The sequence below is a fragment of the Mus musculus genome, chromosome 5, assembly GCF_000001635.26.
Source record: "Mus musculus strain C57BL/6J chromosome 5, GRCm38.p6 C57BL/6J".
NCBI lineage: Eukaryota > Metazoa > Chordata > Mammalia > Rodentia > Muridae > Mus > Mus musculus.
The window spans coordinates 77,674,507-77,692,826 of record NC_000071.6 but is presented as its reverse complement, the minus strand read 5'-3'; the positions used below and the strand labels follow the sequence as shown (position 1 = coordinate 77,692,826).

The following is an 18,320-nucleotide window of genomic DNA, read 5'->3' as shown; positions in this document are numbered from 1 at the left end:
CATCTCCATACCCAATTATAAAGAGATTTTGAAGACACTGAGATAGGACAACTGCAGAGGGAATTAGAACTCATATGAATTGATCCAAACTGAGTCCTTTAACAAGGTGGCTACCCTACCTCTACATGTCTATTGAGGAAGAATGTATTTGGGCTTTCAAATCCAGCAGGTGCAACCTGTCACAAAAGTACCAAGGATTTTGAGCAGGAGGGTCAGCCAGCCTAGGCTACATAGCAAGACTTTGTCTCATAAAAAATAAAGGAGAGAATTGTGCTTAACTTGAGTAGACTTGAAGGACATTAGGCTAAGAAAATAATCTACAAAACAGAGACCAATATTGCCTAGTTGAAGCCTAAAACACAAATTTCCACTACTGATAAACAATAGCATGATGGAGAGATGTTTGCAGGATGCATTCTAGGCAGTATGTAGGAGGAAGAGGGCAAATATGTAATGCACAGGATGAAGACCACAGTGCATCATGAAGATTAGTGTACTCTCACCACTGGAAAAATGCTGCTTTTGGAAGACAGACATGTTAGCTTGTTCCAGTATCCAGACGTTTATATAGATATAAAATAGGACACCATAACACACAGTTCAAACACAAAAAGTTTACTGTAGATAAAAAAAATAGTCTGTGTATTCCAAGTTGTTTAAACCATACAATTTGTGTCCAGATTCCAGCATATGATACTCTTGGTGACACTTCTGCCAAAGCAGATCTTAAACCCAGATCTCTGTGGATATCCTCATTGGTTTATATTCACTCCGACACACAATGCCTAAAATCAGAAATCATTCACCCTTCAGTATCCAGGACCTTTTTAAAAAAATATATTATTAGATATTTTCTTCATTTACATTTCAAATGCTATACCAAAAGCCCCCTATACCGACCCCCAGCCTGCACCCCAACCCACCCAACCCCACTTCCTGGCCCTGGCATTCCCCTGTATTGGGGCATATGATCTTCACAAGACCAAGGGCCTCCTCCTATTGATAGCAGACTAGGCCATCCTCTGCTACATATGCAACTAGAGACACAGCTTTCAAGGGTACTGGTTAGTTCATATTGTTGTTTCTCCTATAGGGTTGCCTACCCCTTTAGCTCCTTGGGTACTTTTTCTAGCTCCTTCATTAGGGGGCCCTGTGTTCCATTCAATAGATGACTGTGAGCATCCACTTCTGTATTTGCCAGGCATTGGCATAGACTCATAAGAGAGAGCTATATCAGGGTCCTGTAAGCAAAATCTTTCTGACATATGCAATAGTGTCTGGGTTTGGTGGTTGTATATGGGATGAATCCATGGGTGGGGCAGTCTCTGGATAGTCCTTCCAGGACTTTTTTTAAAGGCCATCTTCATGGTTCATTTCTGTAGGTATTGGTTGATGCCACTGCTTTAGAAGGGACCCAATAAAAGGTATCCCCCTCTCCACTGTACAATGCCTGTCAGTGTTGTATATGTCTGCGGTCTGGGTCATGCAAATGACACTGTTTCTTTAGATGTTTAACTTGGGATGTGGTGTCCATGCCTAGGTGACTGAGAGGGCAGTACACCAGCTGACACATCTTATCCCATATACACAGCAGTGCACTTGGTGGATGGAAGGGATTTGAGCTGCACCTTACCCTGATCACTTGACGTCTGCTGGAGAGAGAGGAACTTTGCCCCAGTGAGGAAGTTCCCCAAGTTGCCTCTTGTAATCTTCTTGCACAACAAAGGGTCATGGTAAGGTGCTGGGTGTTCCTGAGATGAGAGCATGTTTTCCTTCTCTTCTTGCCCCCAGTCCACCTGGCTGCTGATGCCACCTCTGTCTCCGGTGCTACTTCCCTACCAATCAGCAGGACACTCTTCCATCAATGAGACCTGAAAACAGGGGTTTGGTAAGATTACCGAGTGTTAGCCAATCATGCCTTCCCCATGGCATGAGCAAGGAAGCATAACCTGTGTGGCCGTCTTCAGTCCACTGTGTTAGGGCTTGGTGGGCACCTCCTGCATTGTTCACCACGCAGACGAAACTGTTCTCAGACTTTGTCCCTTGTTGAGTGTGTTCCTAGGAGTCCTTTGGGGCTGCAGCAAAAGACCATTCAGGCAGTAAAGGCACTAGTCTTGTCTGGGGACACACAGCTGCATTAGCAGCAACATCCCTTATGGGGTATCAGAAAGAAAACAGCTTTGATCTTGTGAGATACTGTTGAAAATAAAAAAGGCAGTATATACTAGCATGAGGGCATAAGGAGGAGTGTGAATCTGATGACTTAATTCCCTAGGTTTTCTTAGGTGGTAGAAGGTAGCAGGAGACCATAAACTGCCCAAAGGAAAACCCTGCTGTCAGATCAGAGGGTCTTATTTGTTTTCTTACAACAGGTTCTTATCCATGATCATGCTTGGAAACAGGTCCTGCTCTGGCTTCAACTATTAAACACTTCATATTTCACTTTGGCTCCACTCAAAACATAGTTGGTGGACTTTACCTTTTAAGCTCTCAGATGCCCTGGGGTAGTGTGCACCATGACATGATCTGGATTCACATGGCTCCTATGAAGATGAACTGGTTAATGTTTCAGATAAGGGTGTAGACAAGACAAAACAAATTTGGAGAGACAACTAGAGTAACAAAAAATATGACAATACTTTGCTTGGAATACAGATTCTCTCCATTTCAACCAAATTTCAATAGCAACAAGAATGCCAAAGGAATGCTCTCTCTCTCTCTCTCTCTCTCTCTCTCTCTCTCTCTCTCTCTCTCTCTCTCTCTCTCTCTCTCCATCTCTCTCTCTCCATCTCTCTCTCCATCTCTCTCTCTCCATCTCTCTCTTTCTTTCTCTCTCACTCTGTGTGTGTGTGTTTGTGTGTCCCTGTCTGTCCAAATAGGGTGAGTTGTGAGGGTATCTGAGTAATGGTGGGTTAGAAGCAAGCTGTCTATCAAGCCAGGATGGTTTTATGAGCTGCACCATGAGCAATGGACTCACCTGTTCATGTCCACTCTACCTTGTTTATGAGTACAAGATGGACATTCCCTGCACTCTCCTTGCTCTGTTTCTGGCTCCAAACTGGTAAGCACCAGTCATCTTGGACACAAACACAAGTAGATCAGAGCAGAAACTCTGGGGTCCTACTCTGCTTCCAGTGTCCACTTGCTCTTCTAATGTCTCATGGGTACATCTGGAGACAGGCAGCTGATGATCTCTACATGCCTGAAAGTTCCTCTGAGGTTTGGTTTCCCGATAATGACCTGCATGTCATGGTACCTTGTTTCCAGAATTACTGAGATCTATGGAGTACTTTGCTCAGCTGGCAAAACTGTGGAATCACCAGCCAACATAAACCAACCTAGAGGGCAAAGTCAGGACAATCATGAGTTCAGACCTTCCTCCCACAACCCATGCTCAGTCCTCAGGTCGCAAAGGACCTGAGAAGGGTATCACACAAGCCAGACACACTCTGTTACTCTGCAGACAGAGGAAGAATTTGCCCTTAGTTTCATACTGTGATGTAGACATGGTCCCCCCGCCCCCCGACCAGCACCCAACCATGGGAAATTCCTCCCTGGCCCTCTCCTGTATCTGTGTGCATCCTCAGTAGGCTGCTCTTCACTCTCTGGTATCATTTTTCACGGAGCACAGTGCCTCTAAATGCTCTTCAAACAGACATAAGAAAGGGAGATCTCAGTAGAAAACTTCAGGACTTCTGCTTCACTGTGCTGGCTCTGTGCTGGCATGGGCCGTCAGGCTGATTCTTCCCGAGTGCTCCACTGATCCCTTCACCCACCCTCCTCCAACACCCTGGCCAGGCTCCAGACACCGTCCTCTGCCCTCTACACGTGGTGAAGTTACTCACAAAGGATACTGTGGGATTAGATTTAGCTGTGATAATACATTACCACCAACCCCTAAAATGTGTATTCTTGTAACCTGTTTATTTCAAAGCATACCATTTAGTCCAGGAAACTGTTCAGTGAGTGCAAGCATTTGCTGCCAAGGGTGGGGATGTTAATCCATTCTCCAAGACAGATAGGGTGTAAAGACAGAACTGACTCTGTCCGGTTAACTTCCATGCACATACCGTAAATAAATATTTTTTTCTTTAAAGAAATTGACATTATTTTAAACAAACAAACAAACAAACAAAAAAAAAACCTAGAGGTAGAAGTGTATTGTAGTCTCTCCACTTACCTGGTACCATGGCTATCTCCATAGTTCTTTTGACTCACAGCCAGGTCTCTGTTGTTGGTCGGGTGCACTCATTTGGATTGGCAGGCAGCAACATAAAGTTCGCAGGCCTCTTAGAAAGCCATTCCTCAGGGTCTTCCAGACCCATCTTTGAAAGGGGGCCTGGGGCGCAGTCTGACACCTGCCATGAAGGTGTCCCTGGAGTGTATTTGGGGAGGATAGTCTGGACTCTCTCTGTTGTATAGCAGAACCCTCCCCCTTGGCCTCCTTCCTGGAGAATGGAGGTGATGTAACTTGTGAGTTCATGATGTCCATTGACCCAGCTGTAGTCACAATGTGGAGCTGTCCCATGAGGTTCTCCTGAGGCGAGACTGGTGAAAGAGGTGGATTGATCTTTCCTCTAGATATGTTGGTGCCCTCACACTGATCTTCTTCCACAGAGGCATGATGACAAGAAACACACTGTGAAGATCCCTTGCTCTTTGAATAGGTAGATCCAGCTTTGGACACACCCATGGATGTCTGGAGGGTGTAGATTTTCAGTGATGGATATTCCAAAGATTCTCCAGTAGAGCTTTCTTCTGAGGTGTCACTGATCTCTGTCTCCCCCCAGATGCTCCTCATGTAGTGAGCCTTCTGGACAAGCTGGGGGCGGATACTGTGGAGTGGTGTTTTCTTCTTGTTGAGGCAGTTCCAGGTGGGTGGCTCATTGTAGTTCTCTTTCCCTTCTCAAGACTTTCTGATTTATTGGGAAAACTAAAGGTGGGATGGGTAGGCCCACTAGATGCCCTCCTTACAGCTGTTTGGTTTTTTATGGTTGGCTCTGTGTTTTTCAACATTCTATCACACAGCCTTGGATCTGTTTTTTTGTTGTCTTGTGTTGCCAGGGTGATGTTGCTTGATCACTAAATAAGTAGCCATCACCTGATAGAACTTTTTCTCCTGCAAACTTTCTCTTATCTCTCCTAGATTGTATCCCATGACACCCATGAGTACCATTATACTGGGGTCCGGGTGGCTTTCAGTGTTCTCTCCCAAAGAAGCAGGAGAAGCTTCGTTGTCATGGTTTAGCCACTTAAATCTGGCAATGTCACGGACTGTTGGCCTCTCTCCAGGGTTGACAGTTAGCAATTTGGCTATCACCTCCCAAAGTTCTGGTGACAGACTGAAACTCCTGGGGTACTTTCCTGCAAAGATCTTCTGCTTTGTTGCTTCCATAGCTATATCCCTCGAAAGGGAGTCACCCTGTGGCCATAAAATAAAGCACAACCCCCAAGCCAGGGCTATACAGAGAAACCCTGTCTCGAAAACAAACAAACAAACAAATCTCAAAAATCTAATTTCAAACAATAATGCAACAAGATTTAAATAGTAATTTAAAAGAATTTCTTAACAACAATAAAAACAAAAAAAGGCCAGACTAGACAAACTCATTGATGATTTTCATCAAATCTTTAAAGAAGAGCCCACACCAGTACTTCTGAAACTATTTATTAAACTAGAAAGAGGAGCAGGAGCAATCAAGATTTATCCTTAGAGAATGTATTACGCAGAAACTGAGGCCACATGGACACAGTAACAAGAGTCTCATAGTAACATAGTCAACACCCGTGAACACAGACACAATAATCCTTAGTCTGAGAGCTTAATGCCTCACACAGAATTCAACAGCCCTTGAAAGGACCAAACTTCCTGATCAAGATAGATTCATCCAGTCATGCCAGGGCTGCAACAACCACCAACGATTGACAACGATGCATAGAAATGGAAGGGCAAGAATCACTTGCTCAGCTGAAGAATGGAATTGTCATTTAAAAAGAAGAACATGGATCTGGAAATCACCCTGTAGTGTTTAACAAGCCAGTCCAGAGATCCTGGCTCTCAAGTGCTGAAGCATAATTAGGGGAAGGGGAAGTAATGTATCAAAAGACGGCCTAGTCGGCCATCACTGCAAAGAGAGGCCCATTCGACTTGCAAACTTTATATGCCCCAATACAGGGGAACGCCAGGGCCAAAAAGGGGGAGTGGGTGGGTAGGGGATTAGGGGGGTGGCTATGGGAGACCTTTGGGATAGCATTGAAAATGTAAACGAGGAAAATACCTAATTTAAAAAAAGGGGGGATTGATTGGGAATGTAAAGAAGAAAGAAGGGACTGGGGTACAGGCTCTTAGATTAGGTGAATATTATTAAAGTACATTATGTGCATATTAGGAAATGTTTTAGGGAACTGTCCTACTTTATGCTTAATGTTTATTAACAAAACCTTTAAAAGGTAAATAAACGGCAATGAAAATGAGTAGGTAGAAAAAGACAAATTGAAGATAATTAATGGTGATAATTTAAACTATATAAAAAAGAACATCTAAAATCAAAGACAAACTAAAAAAAAGAAAAAAAGGAAAACTAAAACCAGTACCTGCAACCCTCAAGCAGTAAAGTGAGAAAAGGGCTCACCGTGTCAAAGTTCAAGCAGGTTCACCAATATCTGAGTCCAAACCTTCACCAGAATTCGAGTCCAAAAACGTCACCAGTATCCAAGTCCAAACCTTTGCCAGAATCCAAGTCCAAAATGTCACCAGTATCCAAGTCCAAAATTATCACCACAGTCCAAGTCTCCCAAACCACCACCAAACCACTCTCCGCACCAAAAGGACAAAAACCAGCCCTGGGCAGTACATTCTATGGACAGGTATGTGTCATTTATCACAGTTGTTCTTTGTGAGATCAGAGCAAAACATGGACCAATGAGGGATGGACACACTCCTGTCCCAGAAGACTGTATTATCTACTCTGCAGTCACTGCTACCAAGTGCCCAACCAGAAGCAACAGAATGGTTCATTTTGGCTCACACTTTGAGGGAACAGGGAAAGCATGATGTAGAGTGATAGCATGTGGCTGTTCACACAGTATTGGTCACCCCATGTCCAATGCCAGGTCATAAAACTCCTTCCTAGAGCTAGAGCCCACCTTCTAACACTAGATTCCAGCTTCCCTTCACAGTATTACCAGCTAGAGACCATGAGTTTTGACACAGTGTCTATAGGGGATTTTTTTAAAAAATCAAACCACAATAAGAACTGTCTCCACTTTAAAGGTAATAGAAACAGTAATAGGAATAATGATTATATGGGCCTCCAATCCTTTATGCTTTAATGGGTATACACTCTGGTTGCAGGAAATATTTAAAAAACAACCAACAAGTTTCCACACAACTGCCAGACACTGGCAACTCTCTGCCCCATGGTGCCTGGCTGGCCAGTCACTGGCAAGCAATGACCAACCTGTTTTTATCGCATAGAGACTCTCTGACCCAGAGCTCCTGAACTGTCTCCACCCAGCTTGCTAGGTTCCCACAGGTGGGATCTGCCATTGAAATGGGGAGACTAGTCGTTGCATCTTGTCCTCATGCTAAAACCTTCCAAAAAGCCTAATTCTCTCCTGCTTCCTCTCTTTCTCTGTCCAACTGGGAAGTCCCTCCTACTCGCCCAGCGATTGCTTCCTTCATTTATTAAGGGATTGATTGGTTCACAAGAAGTCACCTGGGTATGTGACTCACTCCTTGTCCACAGCCCCTTCCCAGAAGAGCAGAATTGGCATCAAAATACAAACAGCACCAGGCCCATTCACAATAGACTGATATTTACCAGTAAGAAAGTGAACCCAGAGGATGCTCCTATGTCCTTTGGGAGTAGGACCCAAAATCTGTTCTAACAACTGTCTCTTACAGTTCTCAACATATCTATGTTCAAAGTAGTCATTTCTCTATATATACTTGCTGTCCAAACTATGCCCCTCAATGTAGTTGTCCTGTCACAAAATATTCTTTTTCAAACACCCTAGGGCAAGTTACCTAAGTATGTGGGACTTAAAGGAAGGGAGTTTGATCATAGCTTCCCCAAAAGACTCTTATTAGATTTCTCATCAGAGACCTAGAAGCCCAGGAGACAGAAGGCAGACATCTTTGTGATGATCAAAAAGGAAGAACATCAGCCTAGAATCCTACAGAGAGCAAAAGCTGTAGGCATGGGAGATAGAGAATCTTCAAATGTCAAAATCTCATCGTGCTCTACAACCAATTGCCTTAGACTGGGAAATATATAAACAACAGAAATTCATTTCTTGTACTTTTGGAGATTGGTAAGTTAAGAACAAGATATTCAGGATGTTTGATGTGTATTGAATGCCAGGATGCTGTGTATTCTCACATGGGCCTGGTAAATGAAACTCTCTTTCATTTCTTTTTATTTTCACATATATATATATTTACAATCCTCTTCAGCTCCTTCATTCCTTCCCGTAACTCTTCCATAGAGATCCTCTAGCTCAGTCCAATGTTTGCCACCTGTAAGTATCTCCATCTATGTCAGTCAGATGATGGTTGAGCCCCATAGAGGATAGGCATATAAGATCCATGTCTGCAAGCACAACATGGAATCAGCAATAGTGTTGGGATTTGGTGTCAGGCCCTAGTCTATAGGGGACACATTCTTTCATGATTGTGAACACCTGGGTTGCTACCACAAAGGCCTCAAATAGGACTGAAGATTCAGCATAGATTTTTGTGAGCCACATGTTCCAACATCAGGCCCCAAAACTAGAGCTGGTTACTGTCACTGTACCAATACCATGCAGGTTTTATCACTATTGCTCTATAGTACAGCTTGAGGTCAAGGATGGTGACTCCCCTAGAAATTCTTTTATTTTTGAGAATAGTTTTTGCTATCCTGAGGTTTTTTTTTTAATCCAGATGAATTTGAGAATTGCTCCTTCTATCTCTGTAAAGAATTGAGTTGGAGTTTTGATGAAGATTTCATTGAATCTATACATTGCTTTTGGAAAGATGCTCATTTTTAATGTTAGTTCTGCTGATCCTTCGGGGTCATCTCCGCAGAGGGCCCTAAGGTCTCCAGAGGACTCTCCACACTGCAGGCACCCTAGGACACCCGGGACCCTGGGATCACTGGTGAGTGGAATGTAACATCAGTTCCAAAAAACCCAGAGGGTCTTGTGCTAGCAGCAACAGGGTCAAAGAATAAAGGCAGGCCCTAGCACTCCCAGAATCTTGAGAATCACTGAGACCAGTCCATGCAGGAAAGCACATGGGCAGCAGAAGCAACAGAGGTTCTTGGACAGGGTCCCTTTGGGCCTCCATCCTCAGCCAGGAGACAGAGCTGAGACACAGCCCCCTGGACACCTTCCCTGCCAGAGGAGAGTTGGCCTCCAAGGAGGGCTCTGACCCCAGGAATCAGGAGGTGGATCTAAGCTCAAGACTTTCGTTCACCTTCCCTGCAAGAGGAGAGCCTACCTGCAGAGAGTGTTCTGATCACTGGGACACAGGAGAGAGTTGGTTTTCCAGGAGTGCTGCCTGAGCCTAAAGAATCACAGGGGGAATAAGCTCCAGCCAGAAAGAGCTAGAACATCTAACACCAGAGCTTACCAGATGGCGAAAGGCAAACAAAAGAATCTTACTAATAGAAACCAGGACCACTGGGCATCATCAGAACCTAGTATGTCCACCACAGCGAGTCCTGGATACCCCCAACACACCTGAAAAGCAAGATTCAGATCTAAAATCATATCTCATGATACTGGTAGAGGATTTTAAGAAGGACATTAATAACTCACTTAAAGAAATGCAAGAGAACACTGCTAAACAGATAGAAGCCCTTAAAGGGGAAGCACAAAAGTCCCTCAAGGAATTATAGGAAAACACTGCTAAACAGGTAGAAGACCTGAAAGAGGAAACACAAAAATCCCTTAAAGAATTACAGGAAAACACAACCAAACAGGAAATGGAATTGAACAAAACCATCCAAGATCTAAAAATGGAAGTAGAAACAATGAAGAAAACTCAAAGGGAGACAACTCTGGAGATAGAAACCCTAGGAAAGAAATTAGGAACCATAGATGCAAGCATCAGCAACAGAACACAAGAGATGGAAGAGAGAATCTCAGGTGCAGAAGATTCCATAGAGAACATCAGCACAACAATCAAAGAAAATGGAAAATGCAAAAAGATCCTAACTCAAAACATCCAGGAAATCCAGGACACAATGAGAAGACCAAACCTACAGATAATAGGAGTAGATGACAATGAAGAGTTTCAACTTAAAAGGCCAGCAAATATCTTCAACAAAATTATAGAAGAAAACTTTCCAAACCTAAAGAAAGAGATGCCCATGAACACACAAGAAGCCTATAGAACTCCAAATAGACTGGACCAGAAAAGAAATTCCTCCTGACACATAATAATCAGACCAATGAATGCACTAAATAAAGATATAATATTGAAAACAGTAAGGGAAAAGGGTCAAATAACATATAAAGGCAGGCCTGTCAGAATTACACCAGATTTTTCTCCAGAGACTATGAAAGACAGAAGATCCTGGACAGATGTTATACAGACACTAAGAGAACACAAATGCGAGCCCAGGCTACTATACCCAGCCAAACTTTCAATTACCATAGATGGAGAAAACACTTCTAACATTAAAAAAACAAATGGAAGTATTTTGTGAACCAAAAATATTCAAATGCCTGGAGAAATCGGGATACTTGGAACCAAAACCACTACACAAATATCAGTTTTTACCAACATGCTAGTTCTTTGGGATGTACAGCTATTCAACAAGTGTAATACTATAGCACTGACTAGAAGAGGAGGAGGAGGAGGAGAAGGAGGAGGAGGAGGAGGAGGAGGAGGAGGAGGAGGAGGGAAGGTAGGAGGAGGAGGATGAGGATAAGGAGGAAGAGAAATGTGTATGTGCTTAGGAGGGAATCTCAGTTGGTTTAAAAAAGGAGAGTTGTTGAAGACAATGAAAAAAATCTGTGCAGACAGTGGGCACCACGCCCCCTGGTGGCAAATGTCTGCAGCTCTCTTTGCTCTGTAGTCCTCTGTGTAGTACTCCGGATGCCCTTGGAGAAACAAGCTGTGCCCAGTGCAAATGAAAATGTCTTCTCCCTTCTTCCACATTTCAAGGATTAAGACATTTTGCTCTCGCTGAGTTCCCAGGCTGTGAAGCCCCTTGGCATCTCACATATTAATATGACTCACACTGATATGACTTAAAGAGCCTCTTTAAAATCTAATCTATAACACTGTGCTTATTTACTGCTCCTTGACAGGTACCAGACCTAATTGAAAAAGAATGTCTCCCAATATTAAGAATTGCGAACAGTCAAGTAACGATAAGAAGAATGTATTAAAGGATTAAGGGCAAACAGAAAATGACGAGGAGGGCAGGACAGAGAAAATTAAAATAGCAAGAAGAGAGATTTTGAAAAATGGCATTTGTGAGGGGCAAATGAAATTATCCAACTTTAACTCAATCTATCACAGAACACAGTTTCATAGTGTTTAAAATATGCCCTTCTCCTCCTTTGTAGTGACAGGTTTTACCCAACTATCTCTCCTTCTGAAGACTGTTGGGTTGGCACTTGTCCCTCTCTGTCCAGGACTCTGCAGCTGCCCAAAATGCCCACGCAAAATGGGAATGTGTCCTTCTCCTGAGGAAAGAGGGTGACAGGTGGCTTCACACTGTGTTCCATGGCTAGGGTAGGGCTCGGGAGTGGGGATAAACAACAGAAACCCAGCCACGAATGGTACTTATTTCAATCCCTCTCTCCCTGCTCACCAGCAATGTAAACATCTTCAAAAAGTACTTATTTCCAAAAGGCTCTTTCCAGCTTTTACAAAAGAAAATATATTTTTAAATTCCTGGAAAGGCCTTAAAAGGAACCCCACGACATCCTCAATTAAAGAACTCATTTAGTCTAAATGGCAGCCTTTGCCAGGCACTCAGAGTAAGACAGCAACGCTCTGCTGTACTTTGAGATTAGAAGGGAATTGGCAGGCATATTGTCAGAAGGAATATTACACCATTTTGACCTCCCCTAAAAGACAAGTTCAGAGCTGCTGAGCTACATCAGGAAAGAAGATAGTCAGTCCTGGTAAGGACTTTATTTCTCTCTGTCTCTCTGTCTCTCTGTGTCTGTGTTTCTCTGTCTCTACACACACACACACACACACACACACACACACACACACACACACACACACACACTATACCTCTCTATTTCTCTCCCCTGCTCCACAGCCACTTGGCAGGGCTCAAAGGTCATGTGAAAAACACAACAAGCAGATGTAATCTGCAAGACAGGAATCCAAATTTCTTAGCATCGTATTCATGGGTGACCAGCGTCCAAAACCAGGATAAAATCAACTAGTGCTGTGTGAGGCACCTGGCCTTTGGTCATGTGGTCAGTCTTCTGTGACTCTGACCAAACTTCTGAGATGGGTCAATGTAAAGGAGGGACTCTATGGTTTGGCTCATGGTTTCAGGGATGTCAGTCTATGGCTGCTTTGGGCTATAGCAGTACAGCAGGCACTGGCAGAGGACTTGACTGAAGAGCCTGAGTCACAGCATAGTGGCTAGGAAGCAGAGTAAAAGAAATAAAGTAAGAGCTTGTCTCCCCAATATCTCCTTCAGAGCACTCCAGTGACCTAATTCCTTCTTCTAGCACCTGCATCTCCAACCCCAATATATTCCATGGCATTCCAGTTATCAATGAAACCTGTTGGGACACTTAGACAAACTATACATACAGCACTGGCATTTTGTCATAAAAATAGAAAGTCACTCAAAATGAAAAAAAAATTTTTTCCTTTACAATAGAGAAGCCCAAGGTAAGAAGGAACTTAGGACCCTCATCAACATCCTGAGATTCAATAACCTAATTACTACATACACACAGAATGTATGCAGGGACTGTTAGCACAGAGAATGTATGCAGGGACCATTAACACATCTAAGACTCTCAAAGAGTAAGCTGTGAGTCAGCAGTACCAGCAGGACCAGCAGGACCAGCAGGACCAGCAGGACCAGCAGGACCAGCAGGACCAGCAGGACCAGCAAGACTAGCAGGACCAACAGGACCAGCAGTGCCAACAGCACCAGGAGTCTGAGTTCAAAGGTCACTCTAGACATGCTGAATCAGAGCCCCAGACAATGGGTCCACAACCATCTTAAGCCCTTCTGGTAGTTCTTCTGCTCACTAGAGTTTGAGAGTCATTCCTACATAGGGAACTGTGTGTAGACCTTGGTTGAATGCAGAAAATACTATTATTATTTAGATCTCACACAAGCAGCCATAGCAGGGAGTTTCAACTCTACCATCAACATCACTGATCTGCCGTTCTGTCAACTCAAAGACTTTTGAAGATCTGAGGTCCAAACCTCTGAGAACCAATGGAGAATGTGTTTAAAATGAACAAACGCAAATCCTGCCTTCAGGAGAGCTTCTTGAACCTACCGGAACCCCACGGTCCTGATGCCCAAGGATGGAGTGTCTGCTTAGTCTTTCTACAGCATTTGCATCTGCTCTTAACAGTAATGTGCAATGTCAACCAGACAGTTATTACAATTCACAGCCAAGAACTTTGAAGGTCTTGCACTAAATCTTACAACTAGTAGCAAGCAGAGCCATTTTGTATCTGGGGCTCTGCCCTATCTTCAAACCGGGGTTGTTGTTGCTGTTTCCTAGCTTAGAATGTTATTGGCAGGAATGAGAACAACTGGCCTGACATGCTAAAACCAAGTACAAATGGTCTGCCATTCAGGAGTAAGAAGTACATGGCTTCCCCTGAAACAGAAAATAGTGAGTAAGAAATCCCACCTCCGGGTAGATGGCCAGGAGACCTGGAAAAGGTCACTCTGCACACAATTGCCCATGAAACCTTTTGTGTGTCTCCAGCTAAGTAAGCCAGTCCGTGCAGCCTAATTTAGTTCATTACAGAGAAATCACTCCTATGGGCTGTTGGTGAATGAGAGGATCCCTGGTCTACCCTTCAGTTTGTTACTCTGGCACAATATAGACCCACTTTATTAGTGTGGAGAAGCATCTTCAGTTTAATTTTACCAGCATTTATTTGGCAGCCAACAGTGCAGAAATCACTGTAGAAGCTAGAGAAAAACAACGTGGAAATGTAAGGTATCATCCCCGCTCTTAGGAACTCCTGAGCAGGTAGTAAAATGGGGTCAGGGGTTGTCTTCAGGCCCAGAAAGTGCTCGTGCACAAATGGGGTTGGCGGTAAATCCAGAAAGTTGCCAACTTCCTACCTGTAATCCCTGGCTATAATCAAGTATTCCACTTTGCCTTGTTCCCTAGCCCTCCCGGTTTGTTGTATTGCAAGGTTAAACTTCTGGCTTCTGCAGGGAGGGAGGAAGCCTTCACATCAAAGGCAGACAGCTGCCCCAGTTATTTCTGTAGCTCTGGCCCTATAATTACATTCACACAACTTTAATAGACCCTCTGGTCTCTGCAATCTTCTTAGCTTCCCAGACTCTCCGTTCTTTCTGTCAGTCTTTGACCATCCATCCAAACTGCTAAGAATCACCCCCCCTTTCTCCCTCCTACCCTCTTGTGTGTGTGTGTGTGTGTGTGTGTGTGTGTGTGTGTGTGTGTGTGTGTGTGTATTTCTCTCTATAGCCTGAAACATCATTTTTTCCGTACTCAGTCCCATCACTCTCATGACACACAAGGGATTGTACTGCCCCCGACTATGGAAATCCTACACTGACCTTCTACATCCCTCAAACTACCTTCGCATTCTACCTCCCTTCAGAACAAATCTCAAACATGCTCTAAACATTCTGCCCCTCTAATCTAACCATTGTGTGCTGCAGCCATCTTGTCAAAGCTATCAAACAAACACACACACACACACACACACACACACACACACACACACACACACACACACACACTTTCCAACCCCCCCTTTTTTCTCTACACCTCTCTCCCTTCTCCACTCCTTTTCCTAGCTTCCCATCAGTCTCCCTCTGTTCTTGTGTTCCAAGCAGCCTAACATGAGCACATCCCAGCATTTGGTCCTTGCACATCTCTTTTCAAAGCTCATTTCCAGGCTGATTTCATCCAGTCCAGATCTCTAAATACCGTACCTGCACTGATGTCTCCCACATTCTTTTAAATTCGCATGCCTTACTATCTGAACTCCATCATGCCTCTTGCTTTGTACCTCTACTTACACATATTCCAACATATTCTGTTTCAGCACAATGTTCAAAATGAATTGCTGATTCTTGGCCCACCACCACCACACATCTCTTGCGCAGTAAATCTCCTTCACTGTTATGTTTTCAGTAAATGTCAGCTCATTCTTCTTCTTCCAAAATATTAATAAATAAACAGATAAATGGATGGATGAATGGATGGATGGATGGATGGATGGATGGATGGATGGATGGATGGACATACTGATGAATGGACAGACATGTAGGCAAGCAGGTAGGTGGGTGGACAGATAGAACACAAATAGATAGATGGATAATAGATGATAGTGATGATAATGTACATATGCATATATATAGCTACATATACATATATGTATACATAGAGACAGATCCTTAAGCTCTCTCGTGTGCCACTCCTAACTTATCAGCAACTAACTTCAGTGCAGCATTGGACTTTACATACCACCTAACAGCTTCCTTCTTCATCCTCCACTCCACTTTGTTAAAGAGACAATTAAACCATTATGTTTAAACACAGGTTATTAAAACATTATTGTAAAGTTATAGCATTTATTATAATGGCCTCCTAATCTATCCCCTTGCTTTATTCCCAATACTGCTCCCCAAGTAAAATATAGGTCAATCTGTGTCAATGCTCTGCTTAAATCTCTTTAACAGCTTCGGAGGAAAGCCCCTGAAAACTTCTCACGGTCATGAAGCCTGCTGTGATGGGACTAGGGAGCCCCTTTCAGTCTCTCTGAGAGCTTCCTGGGCTCATTCGACTCCAGCTGCTCTCCACCACTCAACGTTGGCACATGCTGTGACCTTTGACTAAAATGTTCTTCTTCCGATGTCAGTACAGTTGGTGTTTCATTCTCCTGACAGCTCTGTCTCAGAGCCTTCCCATGAGCCTTCACCCTCACATGGAAGCCTCCCTCCTCGCCTCTCACCCAGATTTATGGTCTTACAGTGCCATGCCCACTCTGATGGTTATAATTACTATTTATTTCTGTCATGCACATAAAAATGCTGTTCTGTGACCGCAAGAATGTCATTTCTATTTGTTTTAATATCATGGTCTCAAGAAATAATGGCCCTAAAATAGGTATTCAGTAATATTTGTTGGATAAATGATAAGTGCTATATTCAACTAATTATTGTCTAACAACCCAGTTACAGATCAGTCTTTTGAGCATAAAAAACTGTATCCTTTTGTTTTTTTAAATAGATTCTAGAGAAATTTAATAAAAATACTCCACTTACTGTCACTAATATTGTGGGTTCTAATCATGACCACGACAGCTGTAATTAAAATAAAGATCATGGTGTGTATGTGTGTGTGTGTCCACATGTGCACATGTGTGCCAAATCAGGGACAACCTTCCCTGGATGTCATTCTTCAGATATTGTCCACTGCGCTGGAGTTCATCAAGTCAGCTAGACGGGTTGACCAGCCAGCCCCAGGGAATCACTTGACTCTAAATCCCCAATGCTGAGATCACAAGTACAAGCTACCACACATGGCTGTTTACGTAGATTTGAAGACTGGACTCAGGTCTTCGTGACTGCAAGGCAAACATTTTCCTATGAGCCATCTCCCAGTGATGATGATATTAACGATAAGACATTAAATATCAGTGATGGCTGGAGATCTTAAAAATTATCTCTGGTTTTGACTTTTCAAAGGCACAAGTCATGCACCATCATTGACCTTTCTGTGTTGAGTAGTCAGAGGTCTGCCTTTCACATCAGCTTTTCATCATCCATATAGTGAGTATCAAGGCTGAAGCTGGCATCCAGATGCCTTGGGCTAAAGCCTATGCCTTGAGAGCTCCGTATCCTCCCATTCACTATGGCACACTTGGCTTCTTCCACTCCCTTTTGTTTTCTATGAAGAATGGGTGCAGAGAACGAAACATAAAATTGCCTTACATAAAAAGACTTCAGCCACCGTTGGCTCTGTGGCTGGGGAAGATGATCACAGAAGGAGCTACAAGCTGTGGAGATACTTCATCTCAACATGTATAGCTCGTGTGAATCTGCTATCAAAAGAGATCAGTTTTCCCAAAGTTGACTTTCTAAAGGGGGGGGCCTTGGTGAGCTAGCCAAAAAGAAAAAGAAAAAAGAAAAAAGAAAAGCATCTTCTTAAAAGACAGATAGCCCACTTCAAAGCCAGGTTCTGCGTCTTCTGGGTGACCTGTAGAATCTTGTCTTTTCCTCTTAGCTTCCTCACAAAGTTTATAGGGTCATTTTATAGACTAGGATTATGTATATTTGTGTATTATTATCATGTGCCATGGATACATTTTTTTATTGTTCAGTGAAGCCATTGCAGGGTAAGATCTCAAGTTTACAAACCATCATTCCAGTATAACTCACAAATCTTTCTTTCCCTTGAGCACACAGAAAAAAAAATGTTTTCAATGATTGTCTTTATTGTACTTACAATTATCATTGCTCATTTTATAATTCATTCATTAAAACCTTGTTTTATTCCCCAGCTAAAAGGACTTTTCCATTGTTTACTAATAAAGACTTCACCATACTATCTCATCTAGTATTTCATTTTATTAGACAGAATAAAATATTAGTTTCTACAAAGAGGTACCTACTGTAGTAGAGGCAGTGTTTAATCCTGAAATCCAAGTTTCTGAACATCTTCAGATCTACAGCTTAAAGCAATGTGACTTCAAGTGGTAATACTGGGGTGCCCTTGGTTTCCAGCCTGTTTACAGCACTGGCTGCGACTGCTGACTTTGAGAAAGGAATAAGGAAGTTGAAACAGGCCTTCTAAAATGATAAACTAAACATTCCCAAGCACAGGAACATGGTGCGATGAAACTCCGACATATTTGAACCCTTGAACACGTGTTCTCAATGTTTATCAGATCCCTCCACCCCAGAAACAACAGAAACTGTTCACACAAAAGTGAGCATTGCATTGCCTTTATTCACTACTATGCCTCAGGGTTTGAATACAAAACATTTAGCAACTATAACTAGTATTTTGGGGAAATGAATAGGACAAGAAATAAAAGAAGACAATGACACCTTCAAACCAATGTAAGGACTTAAGTTAATTTGTCCTTAATCTGATCAAAGCTATCT

General features: G+C 43.0%; 1 pseudogene; it reads right to left on the bottom strand.

The window, feature by feature from the left end:
• Positions 1–3,611: 3,611 nt before the first annotated feature.
• Positions 3,612–11,727, bottom strand: Gm31049 (annotated as a pseudogene).
• Positions 11,728–18,320: the final 6,593 nt, after the last annotated feature.